Source organism: Vespa velutina, chromosome 19, assembly GCF_912470025.1.
Source record: "Vespa velutina chromosome 19, iVesVel2.1, whole genome shotgun sequence".
NCBI classification, from domain to species: domain Eukaryota; kingdom Metazoa; phylum Arthropoda; class Insecta; order Hymenoptera; family Vespidae; genus Vespa; species Vespa velutina.
In genome coordinates, this window is record NC_062206.1 from 2211598 (window position 1) to 2221597 (window position 10000).

General features: G+C 32.3%; 1 protein-coding gene across 24 annotated transcripts in view; it reads right to left on the reverse strand.

Moving 5' to 3' along the window:
• Window positions 1-10000, reverse strand: part of LOC124955645 (lachesin-like) — a 75018-nt gene that overhangs the window by 25642 nt on the left and 39376 nt on the right. For 21 of the 24 annotated variants that reach the window (XM_047510366.1, XM_047510352.1, XM_047510356.1 and 18 more), the window contains one exon: window positions 8648-8831. The exons of the other annotated variants lie outside the window; for them this stretch is intronic. The gene's annotated coding sequence lies outside the window, so the exon portion shown is untranslated. The remainder of the gene's footprint in view (window positions 1-8647; window positions 8832-10000) is intronic. 24 annotated transcript variants of the gene reach the window in all.

Sequence of the window (10000 nt, forward strand, 5' to 3'; positions counted from 1 at the left end):
AATATAATATAATACCTAAAGATCTATCTATAATATTTGTAAACGATATTCGATTGAATTCAATGATATCATCATACATGTTTATTCGTCCATGAATATAAATTGATAAACATTTTTCTTTTTTGCTTTCAATTTTTTTCCCTAATTAATTTTTCCCTATAATTATACAATATTATATATTTAACTTTATCTACATGATCATGAATAAATCTAACATTTTTAAATGAAACTTTTCTGATATCCTATTAATAATTGTTTTGTACATTATATTGATAACATCAATTTTCCAACATAATATCTATTGCATATATATATATATATATATATATATATATATATATATATATACATATATCAATGAATATAAATCAAATCTAAAACAATAAAAATCCTTATAAAAGATATTCTTTCAATATAACACATAATCATATACCATAAATATATAAATCAATTTAAACGACTATACAAGACTTACACACATATTTTTGTTTTTCTTCGTTAATATAATAATTTTCCTATACAATACTATAATACAATACATACATACATACATATATATATATATATATAAAATACTTTGTAAATGTTAACGCCCATCATCCATCATACGTCGTCATAAATCCAAGTAGAAAATCGAAACGTGATTCGTCTCCTTTCGACTTCGCGGATAGAGAAGAAACGTTTTCCTTGGAGTAAGTGTGTGAAAGATCGCTAAACTGTTCTCGATACCACGCGGCCCGCATATTGAACGTCCGATTCTTCTATACGCTGTATGGTTTACTATTGGCAATGGTACAGAACCAACCACTGTTACGCATTCTCTCTCTCTCTCTCTCTCTCTCTCTCTCTCTCTCTCTCTCTCTTTCGATCTCTCGATCTCTCTCGATCTTTCATCTTCTTTCACTTTTTCTTTCTTTCTCCGTTTCGATGGAATTCAAGCGAGAAATACTAATGCACTGTTTCCTATTCTATGTTCTAACGCATCCTCTTTTTTTTTTTTTTTTTTTTTTTTTTGACCGATAAGAGAGACATATTCCTAATATTCTAGTCAGCGTAATGTTCCTTACGAGTTACGAAATAATAATAATATTAAAAGGAAAGCAAAAGAGAATAAAGAGGAAAAGGAAGAAAAAGAAAGAAAAGAAAAGAAAAGAAAAGAAAAGAAAAGAAACAAATTGCAAACATTATATTCAGATAAAAATAAAAAGATAATATCGTAAAAAAACTTTTCTTTTACATTTTTTTATTAATCTAATATCATGATTTTATCTCATTGAATATAATCATGGTAGATCATCTTACGTTTTCTACAAGAATTTCTTATCAGATTTTTCTCAAGAAGAAAATTAGAACATCGAGTATATATATATATATATATATATATATATATATATATATATATATATATATATGTACACACATATATATATATATAGGGACATATATATAAGGATATATATACATGTATCCTATAGTCGCTAAAAGATCGTCACACGTGTTAGTCCTTTGTACAATATAATATCATAATAATACATGTAAAGTTCCCCCTCTCCCCTTGTCTCTCTCTCTCTCTCTCTCTCTTACTCTTTTTCTCTCTGGTATTAAGGTTACGACGATCATCTAGTTTCGATACGATCGACATTTTCTACACGATTACGTATTTAATTTATTAATGAAATTATCTAAAAACGTCTAACGGAGAAAAGAAAATGAAAAAAAAAAAAAAAAAAAAAAAGAAAAAAAAACAGAAGAAAAAGAAAAAGAAATGAAAAGAAAACCGAAGGAAAAAAGAAAATGAAAGGAAATTAATCACGTTGAAAATTATTTTCCATCTACTTCTCGAAATATCTTTTTTAATTACGGATTCACAATTAAAAATGAACGAGCAGATAAAAGAAATTTGTTGGAGTCGTATCAAGGTCAATTAGTGTTCTAACGAACAAATTCATTTCTTCTTCAAAACGTACATACACTCGAATTAACGTACCAACATAGAAATGCCTCTGATGAACATGTCTACCTTTACTCGAACAGTTTGTGCGCGCATATGCGTGTCTGTGTGTATGTATATGTATATATGTGAATATGTGAACACGCGCGCGCGTGTGTGTATATGTGTGTGTCATGTGTGTGAATGTAGAGTAGCGTACCAATTGCACCATTTACCGTGCCTGTCAAAGTAGCAAAGGGTCATCTGACCACACATTAAACGTGTGGTTGCTATTTGCCAGATTGCCACTCATCGCTCAACGAGACGAGTCTCATGAATCGTGTCGATGCGTGACAAACTCTGCTATATTACATGCAAATGCCGTCTATGATTCACAGTATAAATAATCTAGATTGTGCGTAAGAGAGTGAGAGAGAGAGAGAGAGAGAGAGAGAGAGAGAGAGAGAGAGAGAGAGTGAGAGAGAGAGAGAGAGAGAGAGGAGATTTACTGAAAATATATCTTCGACGATATTTCAATGAAAACTTTTTTCCACAATTTATTCAGGATTGCGGACGTAAATACGACTAATAATAATAATAAAAAAAAAAAAGAAAAAAAAAAAAATAATAATAATAATAATGAATGAAAATAAAAAGAACATTGAATTGATAATTGAAATCAAGAGAAATCCTATATATATCTCTTTTTTTTTCAATCAATTTAACAACCTGATTGATCATCCCTTTTTCTCGGTCTTTTCTAAAATGAATTTTTATTATTATTCGCCAGAACCAAGCCAGAGAAATATACTTTTGTGATGCGTAAATTGCGAATTAAAGATCGATTATATGGAAAACATTTGCTCTCTCTCTCTCTCTTTCTCTCTCTTTCTCTCTCTCTCGCTCGTTTGCTCGCTCTTTCGGAATTATATGTAAAGCTGATTAAACTGTTGAACCGATTGAAAATAAGTATCTGAATTATTATAATCGAATGTGTGCGTGTATATATATATATATAATATATATAAATAGATAGATACACAACAATAAAATAAAGGACAAACAGATGGATTATTGTCATCGAACGATTTGGATCGTTGGGATCTGATTATTACGTACTGATTGGGAATTCAATAGATTCCTATAATAATTACTGAAAATAAGGATCACGATGTGTTCACTGGAAGTTATGCGTTAATTTACACTTTCGACCTCTTTTAAATTATATAACTTTAATTTTTTCTTATCAATCAATTTGTAAAAAACGAGAAAAAAAAACATATATATATATATATATATATAATTTATATATTTAAAAAGAAAAAAAAAAAATGTAAAACCCATATGATCTCTGATCGTATCTTGATCGAACTTAAAGGAAAAGAAAAGAAGAGAGAGAGAGAGAGAGAGAGAGAGAGAAAAAGAAGAAAAAAAATATCCATGAGAAAAAGTTCGAACAAAAAACGAAACATCAAAATCCATGTCGTTAATCGATTTCAAACGAAATGAAACAATAAATAACAATTGTTAGATAATATTTTGATAGGATTAATTTAATAAAATAATTATATGGAATACGAGTGAGATGGAAAAATGCTAAAAACGCGAATAGAATTGGAAAATGAGTAGAGTAGATCATTCAAACGTTCTTGGACGTTGCTAGAAAGAGGAGGAGGAGGAGAAGGAGGCGGAGGAGGAGCGCAAATGTCAGAGCTATGAGATAAAACTAAGAAGAAAAGAAAGAAAGAAAGAAAGAAAGAAAGAAAGAAATAGAAAGAGAAAGAGAAAGAGAGAGAAAGAGGATGATTACACTTTTTCGGGATGTAATTTACGTTTTTCTGGAAAAAAGAACGATAAACCACGAGAAAGAGAAAACCGTCGAGTTTAAGTTGGCGAGGCGAAGCGAGGCAAGGCAAGGCAAGGCAAGGCAAGGCAAGGCAAGGCAAGGCAAGGCAAGGAAAGGAAAGGAAAGGAAAGGCAAGGCATGGCATGGCAAGACAAGGCAAGGCAAGGCAAAGCATGGCATGGTATGGCAAGAGAGACGGTAAAGGCAGCCTAAGCAACGACGGTCGCGCAAGAAAATTAGCAACGTTTGCTCCGCGTAAGAGTTATGAGGGCTTTGTAGCCGAACTACTCATGAACATTAAGGGTCATTACAATGGCGATAAATTATGGCTACTGTCTCGCGCAATATTTATGTTATCAATTCCGCGGAACGTAGAACCACTGAAGATACACAGGGCTCGAACCATAACGATTAGACACTTATTTTGAAGTACGCTTATTAAGTCACTTTTGTGAATGAGAGAAAGTGTATATGTGTGTGTGTATGTGTGTGTGTATGTATGAGAGAGAGAGAGAGAGAGAGAGAGAGAGAGGGAGGAAGTTTAATCTTTTTTCTCTCTTGTTTTCTTTTTTCTTTTTCTTTGTGTATATATATATATATACAAAAAATATATTCGATATTTCGAGTCGACTCAATTTTTACGACGCTCTCCTCTTAATTGAAAGTCTTAAAGAATATTCCTTCTCTTCTCTCTCTCTCTCTCTCTCTCTCTCTCTCTCTCTCTCTCTTTCTCTTAAATCTTATTACTTCTTGTCCATTAAAGTTGCATTTCACTTTTGTAAAAAGAAATCTCGTAAGAATACGATTAATGATATATATTTTCTCGAGGGAAAATGTTTCGAGAGTTTTTGACATTGTTATACATAAAATCCATATTAAATAAAATTCGTTTATATCATCGTAAACGTTAAACGTCTCATTCTTAAACTCTTTATCGTCTCTTTGTCTCAACATTTTATATAAAAGCACAATGACAACGTGGTGTTAATAATAACGATGGTTGGTGATGTTGATGGTTGATAATGTTGCAGTGATATACAAGTAGTAATGGTGTACGAGGTCCGATAAAATAATATAACAGAATGAAATCCAACGTGAGATATTTCTTCCTTTACCCTTGTGAATTTCATCCACTTCTTTCTTACTCTTTACCATCTAACAATCCCCTATAACCACTCTCCCCCTCCCCAATCCTGTCCTCACCCCCCCCCCATCCCACCGTTAACTGAAACTGAATTCCTATCCCATTATTCGGCCCAACTTTTTTCTATCGTTCCGGTAACGCGCAAGAACCATTCGAGCAGCCATTACACATGAATTCGTATTTGAAATACGTAGAGAAAGAGAGAGAGAGAGAGAGAGAGAGAGAGAGAAAGAGAGTTCAGGATGGGTTAGGGGGATTGAAGTGATGGTAGAGGGAGGAAAGGAGGTTGCGATGGTGGTGGTGGTGGTAGTGGTAGTAGTGGTGGTGGTGGTGGTCGTTCACTTGGTTGAAAACTATTGAATATCTAAATATAGGACGCGCCAAAAGTTCTTACGTGATTTTAGAAAAAGATTAATTGATTTGTTCTTTATTTTTACCTTTTTCTTTTTTCTTTCTTCTTTTTTTTTTTTTTTTTTTTTTTTTTCTTTTTTTTTAAATCATCTAGCAAACTCTTTTTGGTCCAGCTAGTGAATAACTTTTAGTCCACACTGTATAATAGACGTGTGTACATATATATATATATATATATATATGGATTTTCTTATTTTCATTCATGATCCTTTCTTTCTTCCTAACTTTTCCTTTTCAACAAGTCAAAATATATTCTGGCTGGAAAGCCATCGCAAGCCAAGAGCGTCGATGAGTCGTCATTAAACAAGAAGACCGATTTATCAGGAACGAGAGCGCACGAGTTTCCATCGATATAAAGCAACTTTTCGTAAGATTTCCTAACATTAATCTCGAGCTTCTCGCGATTTCGAGAAACGCGCAAAACGTTTTTCTACGAAAGACATACATATAAACGTAATACACGAATATTCACACACACACACACACACACATATATATATACACGAATGTTCCCTTCAATCGACGATAGTAAAAGAAACTGTTACATTAATATCACCCAACGAAAAACTTAATTTTATGGATGAGAGATCTGAAGAACTTTTAGTCAACGTGTTAGTAACGTCTTTAATGATACTTTTTACTTCAACGAGATAAATATTCCAATTGTTCGAAAGTTTTAAAATATCATGATGAAGTCGATCCAAAGGAAGATCGATAGATCGATGATGATACTTGACTATCGTCGTCATGTTCGTCTAAACTTATCGAAAAGAATAATTTTTTCTTATATATGTCCATCGTTACCTGCCAATTATCACAAATATTTGTGTAGTTATGTTATTATAATATATATAATACAAGAACACGTGGTAAATGTGAGAACGTACATTTCATGAAAATATATTAATATGCATGATTATGGAAAATTTTAATTAAAACAACGCGCACTAGGAGTACTTTTTATATTCACTATATTTCGCTTGGAAAAAAAGATAACAAGAAAAAAGAAAAAAAAAAAAACAAAAAAAACAAAAAGAAAGAAAAAAAAGAAAGAAGAAGAACGAGAGAATGTTTCGATATATATTTACAAAACATTATAAAGGAAATAATAAATCGATGAAATAGAAAAGATTGCTACCTATACGAATTATAAAATTTTTAATAATTAATTTCAATCGTAAAGAGATCTCCGATCATCTCCCTAATGTATATATAAAAATCAATGATCGAGAAAATAATCTGACGATCTGAGAGAAATTAGCGTCGAATCAACGTTAATGCAAATCTATTGTAATTAACGCAATAAATCTAAATCACGATCGATCCTACATACTTAAATTACTTTTATCTTCTAAATTCAACTGCATATGTATGGAATGCAGATTGTTCTCTATTGAAATAGATCGTGTAATAAATCGATCGATTCGTAATAATTAATAACTTCATCAAGAAACATAATAAAAAGTATCGAGACATTTTCCTTTTAATAAATACACGCAGGCATCTCGATGCTAACAAAAACGTTCCGTTAATTAACTAACTTTTTCATCAAATTTTATCATTTTCTCTCTCTCTCTCTCTCTCTCTCCCTTTGTCTCTCTCTCTCTCTCTCTCTCTCTCTCTCTCTCTCTCTCTCTTTGTCTCTCTCTCTCTTTGTCTCTGTCTCTTTCGTTTTTTCTTTTTATCTCTTTTATACAGAGGTAAAAAAAAATAAAAAGAGAGAAAAAGGAGAAGAGAAAGTCATCATCGCGTATCAACGAGGTATGAAAAGGAAATACAAAAGTGACGTAGCGATCAGAAATATTTTCCTCTCCGTCGCTTATCATTGGATGGACGACGAGAAACAACAAGGCAGGGCGTATAAAATAAAATAGGTTTGGCAAAAATGTTACGTTCAGTAAAATGGAGAAAGATACAGAAATAGGTAGATAAAGAGAGAGAGATAAAGAGAGAGAGAGAGAGATAGAGAGATAGAGATAGATAGAAAGAGATAGAGAGATAGAGAGAGAGAGAGAGAGAGAGAGAGAGAGAAAAAGAGATAGAGTCAGTTTTTCGCGAATGCTATTTGAAAATGTCAGGGATGGTAAAATTTGAAATTACCATGTGTGGACGAAGGATGATGACTGTGTACCGGCTGTCGTGAGTGTGATCGAGCACACATATATATATATATATATATATATATATATATATATATATATATATATATATATATACATAAATAAATATATATATATATATATATATATGTATATAAATTGCAAATAAACATAGGCATATATATTTGTTAAAGAAACATGACATAGAATGACGAATTAGTATTCATTAGCGATCGCGAATAACGGCTCCACCCTCGAACGAACTTAATTTTCTAAATATGAGAATGCATTTCATTTTTCTTTTTTCTTTTTTTTATTTTTTCTTTTTTTTTTTAAATATACCTAACTTCAAGGATCTATTTCTCTCTTTTTCTTTTTTCCTCTTTCTCTCTTTCTCTCTGTCTTTTTTCCTCTTATTTCTTCTATCCCAAGAGAGAAAACAAAAAGCATACGGAACTCCGTACACATTAGCTCCGAACTGTTTTGACAAGCTTAGGAAAAGTAGTCTCATGGGTGTGTGTGTGTGTGTGTATGTGTTGGGTGTGCCCGCGCGCGCCCACCAGCTCGAGAATCTCTCGTACCTCGAGATTTATTCTGCCTGCGATTAAGATAATGCGAGAAAATTCATTTCAATTTTCTGTGCCTGTACATGTAAGAGCATCGATTCGCCAACAACAACGCAGCAACAAAAACAAAAACAACATCAACGACAATACAACAACAACAACAACAAGAATAACAATAAGAACAACAACGAGAGAGAAAGAAAAAGGCAAAGAAAGAAAGACAGAAAGAAAGAAAAAGAGAGAGAGAGAGAAAAGAAAAGAAAAAGAAGAGTTAACAAATCCGTATCTTTCTTTCGAATAGGAACGTAGAAACTGAAGAGGGTGAGGGTGAAAAGGTGGGGTGGGAGCCGTGGGAAGGTGGGGTAGAGAGTGTGATAGAAGAAGGAGAAGAAGGAGGAGGAGAAGAAGGAGGAGGAGGAGGAGGAAGAAGAGGAGTATAGTGGGAGGGATTGTGGTGGTAGTGGTGGTAGTGGTGGATAGGGGGTGAGCTGAAGGGCAAATCGCGTTGGAATTACCGTCGACTTCGGAATTTAATTCACGGTTAGCGTATTTAAAATGAAACACGCGGCACTTTGTCAAAACGAGTCGAGTCGAGTCGAGTCGAGTCGAGTCGAGTCGAGTCAAGTCGAGCCCGCCATAGAAATAACTTACGTTTAAATCTTCCGCTGGTTGTAGTAACTGTTGAGGTGTGGGAAAATGCGCGGCCACCGTAATACTCACGACGACGGGACGTCGAAACCTTTCCCTTTTTTCCTTTCCTCGTCGAGCCAACACGGAGCCCTTCACCTGACATATCCGGCCAATGATTTAAAACAGGGTAGGACGATTTTACTAGCTGGAAAGATTAATAAATCCGATAAGGTACCTACTCGAACGGACATTCTTTCGAAATATACATATATATATATATATATATTTTATTATATATTATATATATATATATGTATACTGTATATGTATATATATATATGGACGATACGATCCGCAAAGAGCGGCCATTATCCATTACCCGATACCACGTAGGAACCCAAAATTCTCGTAGAGTAGACGTGTAAAATTACGAAAGGAAAGGAGGAGATATTCTATACATGTATATATATGTATATGTATATATATATATATATATATATATATATATATATATATATATAGGTTACGCCTTACAGTCTAACACGTAGATTCTCTAATTAGTGGACCGAGATAGTAGACATTAGTGGGTGAAAGTTGCCTCCTCGAATGGCTTCACACATCTACTTCGTACAACAGTTATCGGCTTTACTACTCGAAAAAACATTATTTTCGGCTATCCCAAGAGTATCTTTTTTTTCTTCTAAAGAATACTTGTTTATTTTTATCCCCTCACTTCACATAATGGTATAGAAAAAAAAAAAAAGAAATAAATAAATAAAGATCGGGAAAAAATACACGCGATCTATTCTACCTATACTTTTGTATGAATATTTTGTATAAATATATATATATATATATAAATTAAATAATATATTTACAGACAATGATAATATACGTGTCAATAGTCTTTATGATTCTATTGTCTTTTTTGTGCGTTGAAAAAAAAAAAAAGAAGAAAAGAAAAAGAAAAGAAAAGAAAAGCAAAGCAAAGAAAAGAACATAAATAAATAAAATAAAATTATTTAATGTGAAAAGTTATACAGGATGAGCCAAAAGTTTCCAGGTAATTTTAAAAATCAATTACCCTTTTTTTTCCCAAGACTTCTTCTAAGCTAATATTTTATTTTATTTTATTTTTCTTTTGTTTTTTTCTTGTTTTTTTTTTTTTCAGATTATAAAACTACAAGTCTGAGAACTTTTAAGAAAGGGTGCCCCCATCCTGTGGTATTATTTATATTAAAAAAAAAAAAAAAAAAATAAAAATAAAAATAAAAAAAATACAAGTAACGACATTTACACATTAATCTTAAGTTTTCATCAAATTAAAACGTAAACGGCATGATTACGCTTATACCTTTTTCAATTAATCATTAA